This window comes from Corvus brachyrhynchos, unplaced genomic scaffold, assembly GCF_000691975.1.
Source record: "Corvus brachyrhynchos isolate BGI_N302 unplaced genomic scaffold, ASM69197v1 scaffold84, whole genome shotgun sequence".
NCBI lineage: Eukaryota > Metazoa > Chordata > Aves > Passeriformes > Corvidae > Corvus > Corvus brachyrhynchos.
In genome coordinates this window covers 1,182,551-1,195,717 of record NW_008237434.1, presented here as the reverse complement: position 1 = coordinate 1,195,717, position 13,167 = coordinate 1,182,551, and positions in this window count along the sequence as shown.

Here is a 13,167-nt window from a genome sequence, read left to right as displayed (position 1 = left end):
GGAAAGAGTAGGTTTGCAGTTGACTTGACAAACATTTTATCAGAGCCTGTTGCAATAGGAAAAGGAGTAATGGTTTCAAGCTGAAGGAGGGTTGATTTAGATGAGATACAAGGAAGAAATTTTTTACAATGAGGATAAAAACACTGCTCAGAGACTGCTCAGAAAGATGATAAATGCCACATCTCTGGAAACATTCAAGGCCAGCTTGGATGGGGCTCTGAGCAAACTGATCTAGTTGAAGATGACCCTGCTTATTGCAAGGGAGGTTGGATAAGATGACCTTTAAAGGTCCCTTCCAACCCAGACCATTTTATGATTCTTGAACAGTTTTAAAGGATGTTTTCATTTCCTCTGCTTATTTGCTCCCAGGAAGAGTTCAGACACAAGAAATCCACTTACTTTTATTCACTTGAGCCAAAATATCAGGATAATTGTACCTGATGGCAGAAGTGGTGACTGCATGTACTTTTGCAGGCACATATGCCTGATCCAAGCCAGAATCTGTTCCTGACCTACTTCACTCAATACAAAGTTTTAAACAAACAGATAATTAGAGAAATAGTTTATTTCAAATAAGTCAACTATTCAAGGCTAAGTTTGCCCTTTCTAGTGGTATATTTTTAAAAGGTAGGGAGATACTCACTCTTGTTATCAGAGGTGTATCTTCTTCTCACTTTAAGCTAAAAAAAAAGGGAAAAAAAAGAAAAAAGAAAAGGAAAAGAAGAAAGGAAAAAAAAAGATACTTTTTCCAAGCAAAAAGGCAGGTGGCATTTTTTTTTTCTAGAAGACACCATCAAACAAACAAAAAATTCAATTCAGTTTTTATCTCTTAATGCCAGAAAGCAAGGAAAGTTTCATTTGGGTCAAATGTGTGAGCTCCATGTCTGGCACAACAAACAACTATTGAATGGATTTGTAATTTACCCTAGAAGCTGACTGGTCTGATTGAAGCTAATGATGTCTGACAGTGCAGGGCCAGTGACTTGGCCTTTGTTAATGCACAGCTAACCAAGATCTACCATGCACAGATACTGGAAAACCAATTAGCTATTCTAAGAAGTATTGGCAGATAAAATGCCCTGATTAATCACACAAAATATATGTAGTCCCTTATTTCTGTAACTCCTGTTTGAAAATGATCACTGATACTTCTGAGTGAACTCCTTTAGTTGCTGGATATCCCAGCAGGGTTTTTTTTTGAGCCAGATCTAATTTGAATATCATTTGATACATGAATCCTTAGGAAAGAACATAGCTGTGCATATAAGCTGATGTCAAATATATTTATACACATAAAATGTGTACGTGTAAGCAACAAGTGAGGCTTGCTTACTCTGCTGTATATCATAGCAAGCTGAGGATTATTAAATTACAATTGCTACATCATGCTAATTTATTTTTTATTAGCAGCTTACTAGAACATTTTACTGCCGAATGTTCTATTTTCCTCTTGTATGTTTTTAATGCAGACATACTAGTATAGTAATGCACTAGTGCTTAAATAATTTAAGCAATAGAGGGCTTACCCAGCCTTCAGATGACTTGTTAGACTAAAATTATACTTGTAAAAAGAATTCTGTTACTCTTTCAGTGCATGGATACTAAACAGTAGAGAGTCTCTTATTTTTCCTCCACAGAATCAATAGGAAGCAAAGGAGAAATATTTCCCTGATGAGAAATCACATTCAGTGTTTGGAAAATATGTTTGTTTATGCAGCTTAAGCTGAGAGAGATCAAGAAGAATAGGTAGAAGAGAGGTTGAAAACCAGCTGAGATATTTCAGGAAGATGAATACATAGTGCACATCTGGTTATGGCATTTGAGGATCCCTTTTGGATAATAATTTTCTTCAGTGAAGATGCTCATCACTAGCCAGAAAAACAACTGCCCATCCTAAAGAGGGAAGGAAGGTATCTGTCTGCCATTCATCCACATACAAACACTACCCATTTTGTCTGAGCCTTTCCTCTCGGGCACAGGTCTTCCTTTCTCAAGCTGGCAGGAAGGAAAAACAAGTCATTGCAGCCCTTGTGAGAGTGAACTTTCCTCTTCTACTCATGAGTTCATGACTAGTGACTGGAGGGAAAGAGCACCTGCACTTCCCGCTTTTTGCCTGCATCTCTTCTCTGGCTCTCACAAAGGGCCACCCAGAGATCAGAGGCTCTGCTTGTTGTCAGGCTTGGACCAAACTTCACGGTGACTTTGTTTGGGTCAAAGCTTTTTGCTCTTCAACCACTTGTTTGAAGGTCAAAGTAGACAGGGGACAGCAGACAACGATGCAGAGAGCTCCCAATGGAAACACGCTGATTAAGACCAAATGCCTGTGTTTTCTTCTCTTTTCTCATGCTGAGGATTTGGCCATTCATGGATGTTTCTGTTGACATTGCTAAAGCACCCCATTTCTCTCTTTTATTTGATCTGAACCTGGAGGCATGCTGGGCTGCCATCCAGAAAACAGCTCATGAACACTCACTAAAAATACATTCTGGTAGTGTTATATCCAAACACATCTGTCCAGCAGATACTGTTGCACAACAGAGTTTGCAGGCTGCCAGTTGCAACCCTGGAACCCAAGAGTTGTCACTAAGAAGTTGATTAAAAGGGTAGCTTTCAGCACAGGAGTGAAAGCACATGGGGAGCCTGTGGTTTCTACCACAGCCTCCCACTCTACAGGTCTCTCAGAAAGAACATGGAGACCCTTTAGTCCACGACTGGGAGCAAGCAGCCATAACAAATTTAAACCTGTCTCTGCCCTGCTCTTGCAGACTGCCTTTGAATCTCAGCCACTGAGGATACATTGAGGGGAACACTCAAAAGGAAAGGTAAGACTGAAAGGGGGCTCCTGGGGCACCAGGACCAGAGCCTTGTCCTGATGCATCTTGCAGGTAGATGGCAGGATACCACTGCTTCTGCCTTAATGAGGTGTCACAGTACTTTGCTTGGGTAAACAGTGACGTAATGTAAACAGCTCTCTGTCCTGGAAGAGATGTATTGGAAGCATAGCTGGCTTTCAAGCTTTTTCTTAAGAGGGTGTACAAGCTATGAGAAGAAAAAAATGCACAAAAATAATTACAAAAACCCCCACAATAAACCAAAACCAAACCAAACCAAACCAAAAAACCCCAAAACAACCCAACAGAAAACCCCCCAAAAAACCACCACCACCAAAAAAAAACCTCACAAAAAAAATCCCCAAAAACCAACCAACAACCAAAAAAATCCCCAAAACAACCCAACAGAAAACCCCCAAAAAAACCACCACCACCACCACCAAACCTCACAAAAAAAATCCCCAAAAACCAACCAAAAAAAACCCCAAAACAACCCAACAGAAAACCCCCAAAAAAACCACCACCACCACCAAAAAAAAAAAAAACTCACCAAAAAAAACCCCAAAAACCAAAAACCAACCAAAAAAACCCCCAAAGAGACAATCAGGGCAGGTTCGTATCTGCCTCTGTTCTTGGTAATAGCTTTAAGATGTTAATGAAGTGATCATTGCTTTTGTTCAAGGAAAACATGTTCTTCATATTTTTGCTATACAAAACAATGAGAGAAAAATGTATTCAATTTTGTCTCACTCTGCCTTCACATAAAATTGCTTAGTGTTGTCTCTAATAAAACTAAAAATGAGGAACGAAAGTACAGATTGCTCTGTGCAAGGTCTGATTTTTTTGTGTGCATTATAGTAACTATCTCTGCCCAATTTTGTGATAATAAGGCAAATAAGGAAAAAGCCTCAGTTGAAAACCACAGCATATAATCAGCAATTACAACTGGATAGTGCTTCATTGAAGGGGTTTTCATGATCATTATGGATGGTAAGAGTCTTGTTTGAATATTTGAATATGATTTCCCGGAATCAGTTAGGTACCCTCTTTATAATGACTATTGATGGAGCTGTCTGCACTCACTGCCCTGTTTTTTGAGACTGTGGCCTCTGAAATCTGCAATGTTAACTTATCATCTGCCTCTGTGCAGGGCCACCTTCAGCCATGGGTGGATAATGGGGTCCCAGGGCAGCTTCTAGAGAAGCAGAGATACTTCTCCTATAGCTCTGTAGGGAGACCTGCAGCTCCCCAGCCTTAAGTTTAGCAAGAGACCAGAAGGTTGTGACTTACTCAAAATTAATCTCTCCCTAAAAATTCTGGGAGACAGTCTAACCATTGAGCTGGAAGGAAGAGATTTGTATGCTGCAAAAACAGACGCAAAAAGAAAGTTGCCTCCCTGTTCCACATTCATAATTCCTAAGATTTAATAAACCACAGAAAAGATTATAGACATATTTAGCCTAAAAAAGGACTGATAAAGAAATTCTCTGAAGTTTAAATATAATAGAATTGTGATGGAGGACCATGTAGGTTCCAAGAAAAGTCTCTAGTATGGAGAGCTGAAGCCTCTTAGAGCACTAATGAAGCTCTCCAGAATACGAAGAAGCTGAACCACACCTTTGAATTACCAGTTAATACTGTGGAAATGGATTACTTCCTTAAATATCATAGCCTTTCTAAGACCTGCCTTAAGCACTTAAAACACACTACTATTTGTCAATAAATAATTATTTGCTAATTGATTTTGTAAAATTCTCATCTGGTAGGTAATTTATATGCTGGATTGGGCTAGGAAATAAAAAGTAGTTTCTTTCTAACAAATGGATTAATGCTACAAAGGAAAGGGGAAAAAGATTGTTTTTCCTTTGTCAAGAAAAAGAGTGAAGATGTCAAAAAGGAGCTGAAAACTTTTAAAGAACTAGCCTGTGCACAGGAGGGAATCATGGTACTTTGATGCATCCAGCAGAAATTTTACACTGTTTGTGTTAAAAGTGCATGCACAAGCACACACTTGTGCAATGCGCAACTCTAGGAAAGGTGTAGGCATATATAACATGACTAAAGCAGGCTTTGCCTTTATATGACTGATAAAGACTCGTTGATTTTACCCTTATGGACTTTGTCTACTTGTATCTTGGCTGTATTTCTGCTTGCACCCTTCACTTGCAATGCCAAACATCCTGGACTGAAGCTGAAAAATGTCATGTGCCAGGGTGACATACACTTCTAGGGTGGAGGACACCTCTGGCTCACCTCATCCTTTGTAAGTTTCTGGAGTCTGGTGTTGCTCTGGAAATGTCCTTTTTTGGGGGTATCTACCATCTGCTTTTGAACCAAATTCTTCCCACTGAACACCAGTTCAGTGATCTATTTGCTCACAGCAGCTGCTCCACTGAGTACTGCTGGGGCAAGGGTAAGGGACACTCACTCTGGTGGGGTTGCAAAAAATAACCCACCAAGCAGAACCAAGGGAAAGAAATAAAATCTATAACTGGATTGTGCCCAGGCACTGAATCATTCAGCACAAAAAACAAAAAGAAAAAGATATGTGAGTTGACTGAAAAGACCCATACCTGCAATGTATTTGGAACTGGCAAACATTTCAGCTGCTCCTCATAAAATGCTTTTGTCAATGGTTTACAATCTGCGTGTTTGCTTCCTGCACAATGAAACCAAACAGAGACATGCACATGAGAAACACACAGGCATTAAACCGTCTGAGTTAAATCCATCCTTTGTGTAATTCCCGCAACAATTCTCTGTTGGATTTGAATACTCAACATTTACAGAACAATCTGGGTTGAGTTGAACTTGCACAAACCAAGCCAAATTTGTAATTACAAGGCCCGGCAAGGCATATATCTCTTTCCTGCTTATTCTGTATTTGCCATTGTTAATAGCGAGTGATCGCCTCTGTTATTCACACGCCACTGTCGAATCTATGGAGAATTTGGGGAGATGAGGAGCTTGATCTGAGAGAAATTGAAAACATAAGGCTCAAATTAAAGCACTCTGCAAGTAAAGTGAAGGTTTTTAACTACCAAAATGCAGGAAGCAGTGGGTGGCAGATAGGATTTTCCCTCCATTTAATTTGACAGTTTAGAATATCACCCATTGTTTTGTGAAGGAAGTTGGTACATTTAGATTAAATCTTGAATTATATACCATGTAACACAGCCTTAGATATGGCTTCTCCTTCCATTATAAACTGCTTCTATGAGGAATAATTCCTCTTACTGCTTTTTTTTCTCTATCTTCACATGATTTCTGTGTTCATATCCTTTCTACAAACATCATTCTACACGTTTCAGTGAAAAACATTTTTTCCTTTGTATATCTGCTGCATGCTATTCTCACAAAGCTAATAGTATTTCCCCTTCCAGTTATACTCAGTTTTGCCCCATTAATGTGTAGTAAGGGCAGTAGTTCCTACATTCTGACCTGTTGTGTACTGCAGGCTGTAGAAAACAAATCCTAAGCTGATTTGTGTTTCATGTAGAGTAGCAGCTTTTGAACTATATTCAGTCTTTGTTTAAAAGCTGATATTGCCATAAGATGTGTTTTTACCATAATCAGATTTTCTATCATGTTTCCATTGTATCTCCAGCCTTAACTTTCATTTACTTGCTTTACTTTGTCTGCTGAATTGAATAACCCATTAACAAAGTTGTATTCCCTTGTAAGTACTTACAAACTCTTAAAAATCCTTCTTAACCTTTTCTTTCATTAACTAAATAGATTGAGTTTCTGCAGCATTACTAACAGATGCTTTCTCTTGTTCTTTAATCTTTCTCTGGGCTGCCCTGTTCCCTCTCAGTTACCAATGTCCTTTCCAGAACACAATATTCCAGTTGTGATTACATCAATGTTCAGTGCAAAATCAGGACCAGCTCCACATCTTTTTAAGAGATCTGGGGCTCCTTTTTTGGCCACAGAACTGAACTGAGAACACATGTTCTTTCCTAGGAGTTATGTTCCTGCTTAGATGAGATCTCATGTTCATAAGGGACATTGTTTCTCCAAATTGAGTCCCCAGAGATGCCTTACTTCCTTTGTTTCAAAGACATATGACCACCAGCTGGTCTGGTTAAAGTGGATTTTTTCTATGTCCACCTTGCCATGTGGTAAAATTCAGCTAAGCATTGAATGTTTGCTTTTATATTTCCCATTTTATGTGTCTTTCTGTTGGTCTATGTATATGTGGGAGAAAGTGGGCAATTTTTGATGTGCAGTAATATCATACATCACTTCTGACGCATCATGAAGTGCTCTACATCCCTCTGCATCAGCCATCCATCATCTTAATTATATATTCGTCACCCAGTCTTTGTGTTATCTACAGTTCTCATCAACGACAGCTTTGTGCTTCCTTCCATGTCTCAAGCAAAAAACTGAACTGGCGTAGGACTGGATCCCCACTGAACTTCACTGAAAGCACACATCTCTGCAGTGACATTCTGGTATGCGAGCACATACCAGTTTTAATCCCTTTAATGTGTGTGGTGTTGATTCATGGCATCCTTAATCAGAGTTTTTTGCAATATATGGTACTGACTGCATAAGACTTCTTGTAGAAGCCCAAATATAGTGACACCATTAGCTCTATCGGGCAATTTGTAATCTCTTCAGAGAAAGATATCAAGTTAGTTTGATGGATCTATTTGCCAAAAAACCCCACTGAGTAGTGATAATTATACTGCCTCCCTCTTATGCCTTACTAATTGGTTCCTGTATCAGCCATTCCTTTATTTTGCCTGGGATTGATGGTAGCCAGTCTGAAAATCTTGAATTACCTGAGTTTTACCATTTATTCTCTCTTAATTTTTATTTTTAATACTGGTGTTACCTTACTTTTTCTCATCTTCTTGAACTTTCCTGGTATTACAAGAGTTATTGAAAAGATCGACACTAATGGTCTGGAGGGGCTTACACATAGACTCCTTTTAGACTCTCATATATTCATTTTGAGACTTAGAGCTATAAATATGTCTAAAATCAGTAGCTCTTATTTGACGTCTTCTGATGCACTGTTGGAGTGAAAATTGCTTCATGATTCTCTTATGAAATGATCACACCATCTGATCCCTGGCCAAAGATACACCAGTTATTTATTGAATGCTTCTGCCTTTTCTGGATTATTCTTGGCAATTTTATAATTTCCAGTCCCACTGTTACTATTCCTTTTGCTCCCTTTATATTCAAAATGTCTTTCTGACTAGTGTTAACCCTATTTACCATAAAGATTTTCATTCTTTACTTCACTTACTAGTTTTCTTGTGTTAAAAGTCCTAGCTTGTAATCTGTATTCAAGTCTACATAATCAGCAACTTTCTTTCTTTTGGCTTTTTTTGTTTTTTTCCAAATGTGACCTTTATTTCTATAACAAGGAAGGATTGTTTTGCAGCTGATGTGGTCTTGAACGTCAGTGGTCAGTCACCCATTCACACTTGTATCCCCAGTGATTTGGGCTCATGAGGGCTGACAACTTCCTTGAAAAGTAATCCAAATGAAGAAATGAAATAGGTCAAATAAAGTGGAATAAAAGTGAAGAAAGTGAAATAAAAGCAAGAGTTCTGCAAACAGTATAGGCGTTCAAGAGGAGTCGCGTGCGAGAGGTGACCAGGCTGTTCATCAGAGACAGTTCAGACAAGAGTACCCTGTCTTAGGGATGAGAAAGCAGTTTAGCTGTGTTGACAAAAGCTGTGCTTTGTTGTAGTGCTAGTTTTAGCTTAGCAAGCTGCAGCTTTCCCTGAGAGCTCAGCGGAGCTGCTTAGGGCAGTGTGACCATTGTCGCCCTCCCATAGTCCATTTCAGACAGCTCCGCACTCTTGCTCCGGCAGCTCTCAGCTCTGCAACACAGTGACAGTGAAGGAGGCGAGAAGGGTCCCCCCCTGAGGGTTTCAGAGGACCTTTAATGGTGAAAGCTTGTCCGGGCAACCCCCAGAGGCAGAGAGACCTTGTGATCTGGGTGCAGGGGGGTTTTCTCAGGGGCTCAGGGGTGGTACATGGGCAGAGTTGGGGTACAGGAACCAATAGGGAGACCCCGAGGGAGTGGCCAGGGCTAGGGGCAGGGGAAAAGTGGGGAGGGGGAGAACAATATGGGATAGGAAAAGCAGTGGGTAAACAGATCACCACTGTGCTGATACCTTGACTCCACGGCCAGAGAACTGCCCTGGGTTATTGTAGTTGCTAATGCAGGTTTCCTGTGTGTTTGCAACTATCTGGTTGAGTTTAGGGAGACTTTGTTTGACTTCCGCCCAAATACTGCTGCTACGTATACTTAAAAAAAAAAATCTAACACCTGGGAATATAAACTCAATGATAATATAATCATGGCAATGCAAAAGTAATGTCATGTTAATTTTGCACTCCCAGGTCAGTACATCAAAAGCAAATGTGTTATTTCATCACAGTGGTGAAGCTACCACAATTGAACAGCACTGCTGAGTGTGAGAAAGCTACAGTAGGGACTGGTTTGACCATTGTCTTGACCTTTAAAAGCGGATAATTTTTTAATGTGATTTTTCTTCTGCTCAATAAAAAAATAATTGTCTGGAAACTTCTGAGAAATGTAGATCTTCTCTGAACAATTAAGACCATAAAAAAGTACTGAACAGGTATCCAAGCAAATGCCAGAAAATCTTTGCAATGAATTTTGTGACCATGTCACAAACATTCTTATAACTGGAGAAATTTCAGCTGACTACAAATCTCCATCAAGTCTTCTATGAATTAAATAAATGGACTCTGCAGTTGAGATTTTGTTTCTGGAGAACAATGCTCTGTTGGTTCCATTTGAACACAATGAAGTTTGGAAATGATCACAGGTTTGGCAAGTTCTTATACACCTAGAAATAGATGTACAACTAATATAAAATATATGAATGGTTTATATGGTTGCAGACAAATACTGTGGGGATGGGTACCTTAGGAAAATCAGATTTGTGGGTATAGTGGATGTCTTTCCCCCTCCTCAGTGAAGTACATTTTTCTGCACTGATTTCTGATTATATTTATTTGATAATTTGATCTGTGTGTACAAATGATGAGTTTCGTGCCAGTGAATGATTGCTGACTCTTTAGCATTGAGGTGACAATCTTCCATTACCAGGAGGCCACAGAACTGTTGGGGGGGCTTGTGCAGAGTGCTGGCAGACAGCAGCTTAATCACATCAGTTGCTTCAAACATACATGGGCAACAAACGGGAAGGAAAGGATCAAGCCTGTATAAAGAACAACAGTGCTATCTCACAACCAAACCTTTCAGGATTCAAAGGAGGGGCACCTTCTGTAGCAAGCCTGGGCTTTGCCAGATGCATTTTGCAGAGCAAAGGCTAAAAGCTGTACCAATATATTCTCCCGTGACGCTTTGCTTGAAGCTTTGGAAAATCTGAGCTGGGTGAACACCTGATCTGCTCTCTTCTCTGCAGACCGTCCCTCCAGCTATCAGCAGAGCCCTGGTGCTGTGCATGTAGCATGGCTGGCATTGTGCCATCTTTGGCTTCCAGACTACAGCTAGTGCCTTCATTCGACCCACTCTGATGCTTCCCAAAATAAGGTTCTCATTCAAGCATTACAGCTCTCCTTTGTATTTTCCTGCTTTGGGTGGAGGTTAGCATATTGCTTAAAGGGAGTCAAAAGTATTTCAGTCTGTTCCTTCTCTCATGGGAGAATGTAGAAAGGAAGACGTTTCCACAAGATCCTAAACTCAAATATAATAATGATGATTACAGAGTGGGTAACTGCATATTTTCTTACAGAGTCTCTCAGCAGGCAACAATTAACATTTAACATGTTAACATCTTAACAGGTCAGACCACAGCCCAGCAGCACCATATCACACCTCAATGGCTTCTATTTGCATAAATAATATCACTGCTAATTTTAATAAAATAATGTATGATCTCTATATTTTAAGATGACATTGAGAGAGTAGGATCTCCTGGAGGATTCCCAGTTGTAATGGACCTCTATCTTAGACGAATTTCTCTGCAGCCACCTGTCTTTTTGATTTGATGACAAGGATTGTCCAGACCAGTGCTTAAAGCAAGAGCCTACTTTGCCTCTTGATAACCAAAGTTAGCAGAGGCAAATCCCATCCTGTATTACCCTGAAATGAAACAATCTATCACCCCTTCTCCAAGCTTAGATCTACTTTCAAAAAATGCTGCAACTTTGGCACTTAGGGTTTCCTGTGCTGCATGCCATGACAAGCAACAAAGCATTCAACACACACAAAATGATGAAACCATACAGGAGAAAGTTAACTCCCAGCTGTGCCAATGTTGCAGGACAGGAAGCAAAAGTAATTCTGACTGTGCATGGACCGTGAATCTGCTAGGAGAGACGATGGGGTTTTTTGAGTATAATATCCACCTTTTAAGCAGACGGATGTTTTTCAGCTCCAGTGCCTTGGATGTAGATGAATTCATTTCTGTACACATATCAGTATGTGGTAATATTCTGCAAACAAACACACATAGCAGGCTTTTCCAGAAGCCTTTACTTCTGAAAGATGTCTTTCTTATATCTGCCTCTCTGATTTGCTCCCTGCAGGTAAGAAGTGTGACAGTTCTCTGTGTGCGTGTGTGATTGGATTCTTCAGTCCTTGGCACAATCCCATCAGCCTCTGATATCTCTTACGTTTCAGGCAAGTCTTTGTTGCTTCAGTTTCGGGCAGAGTCACTCAGTACAATCTTACAGTGTAGCCTGTCTGGATTTCTCTCACTTTTCCTCCTATTTCCCTCTTTAACAGGATTGAAGTCAAGATGTGTATTGAAGCAGAGAATGGTTAATTCTAGTAATTTTGGCTGTCTTTAAATCATGACAACTTTGCCAAGTTCTTCATCTTGTACACATGAAAAACCACTTTCTTTCAGTGTGGAGAATTTGTTTATTTCTGCTTTAGATGCTTAATACATTTGCTTTAAATGACTATCTTCTTGTAAGCTGTTCCATACTGACTTTGGTCTCAGCAGTAGATGTGTTGCCAGAGGTAGCATTCGGATCTCCATCTTGCTAATCTGTCAGGGGTCTTTTGTTGTCCTGAGGGAATGGGAAAGGGAAAAAGGTATAGCAAAACAAATGCCATTACAGTTGCAAGTATTGGGTTTGGTTTGGTTTTGTTGCTTATTTGAGTATCATTGTGTTACTGTCAAAACTGTGCACTGCACTATTATGTCCTCAGGATAATTGCTCATGCCCCTCTGACCTTGTTGCAGCATTTCATAAGTCTCTTTGGCTGTGTTTTCTGCAAAAGAAAAACAACAACTTTCATTATGAGATTCCACCAGGCTTTATTTTTCTGATTTCCAGTTATAAGTTGCTGCGATTGTGAGTCAAACGCTTGCAGGGCTTTTGCTGTGAAGCTATGAAAAACATTGCTTTAAATAGCAAAGAATTTATTTGTTTTACGTCTTGGGTCTGCAGCTCACAGTCAGGTAGTTGTACAGGAGCCACTTGTGCATCACCAGAAGTCGTTCAAGCCAAGGAGAGCTGCTTTTCCCTTCCCTGCTGGAGGGCAGGAGGTGTCACACAGGTGGGTTGGTGGCTCAGTGTGGTACCTTGGTGCCTGTGGTGTCACATCACCATGGCATGTTGTAGTGGTTTGGTCTAAAATACTCATTACTGTTTATCTTCTGTGAGATAAGAATTAGGAGAAACGCAAAGCAGGCACCAAACTTGAAAGAATATAAAGAAGTTTATTAACAGACCTAAAAGAAGGAAAAAAAAATTATACCACCTTCAGAACTCTCCTCCTCCCCCCACCTTCCTCCCTTCTCCCACTGACAATGTAAAAAGACAACCCTTGAGATGTTCAGTCTGTTTACCACTTCCATAATAACCTTGTTCAGTCCATTTAGAAAGAGAAGTCTCTTCTTGCTCATGCTATGAAAACATTATCACAACGAGACAGCTGCCCACTTCCAAATATTGTTCAGTCCATTTAGGAAGAGGAGTCTCTCTGCCTGCATGTGAGTCCCTTCCCCCAACTTGCAGCTTTTCCTGCAACTGCTTTCGAGGGTCCACTCTTGAAGTTTTCTGGGGTACAATTTTAAGGTTGAGCCGTTCACAAACAAAAACAGAGGCCCTTCTCCTTCCCTGGGAGCAAAGGGTCTTCATCATCTTCATCGTTAGGACTATCTCTGGGAGCATCTCTAGGAACTGAGGTTTTCTCCTTTCCCATTTGGAGCAAAAGTCCTCATCTGGTTCATCTCTAGGGACTGAGGTTTTCTCCTTTCCCGTTTGGAGCAAAAGTCCTCATCTGGTTCATCTCTAGGGACTGAGGTTTTCTCCTTTCCCATTTGGAGCAAAAGTCCTCATCTGGTCCATCTCT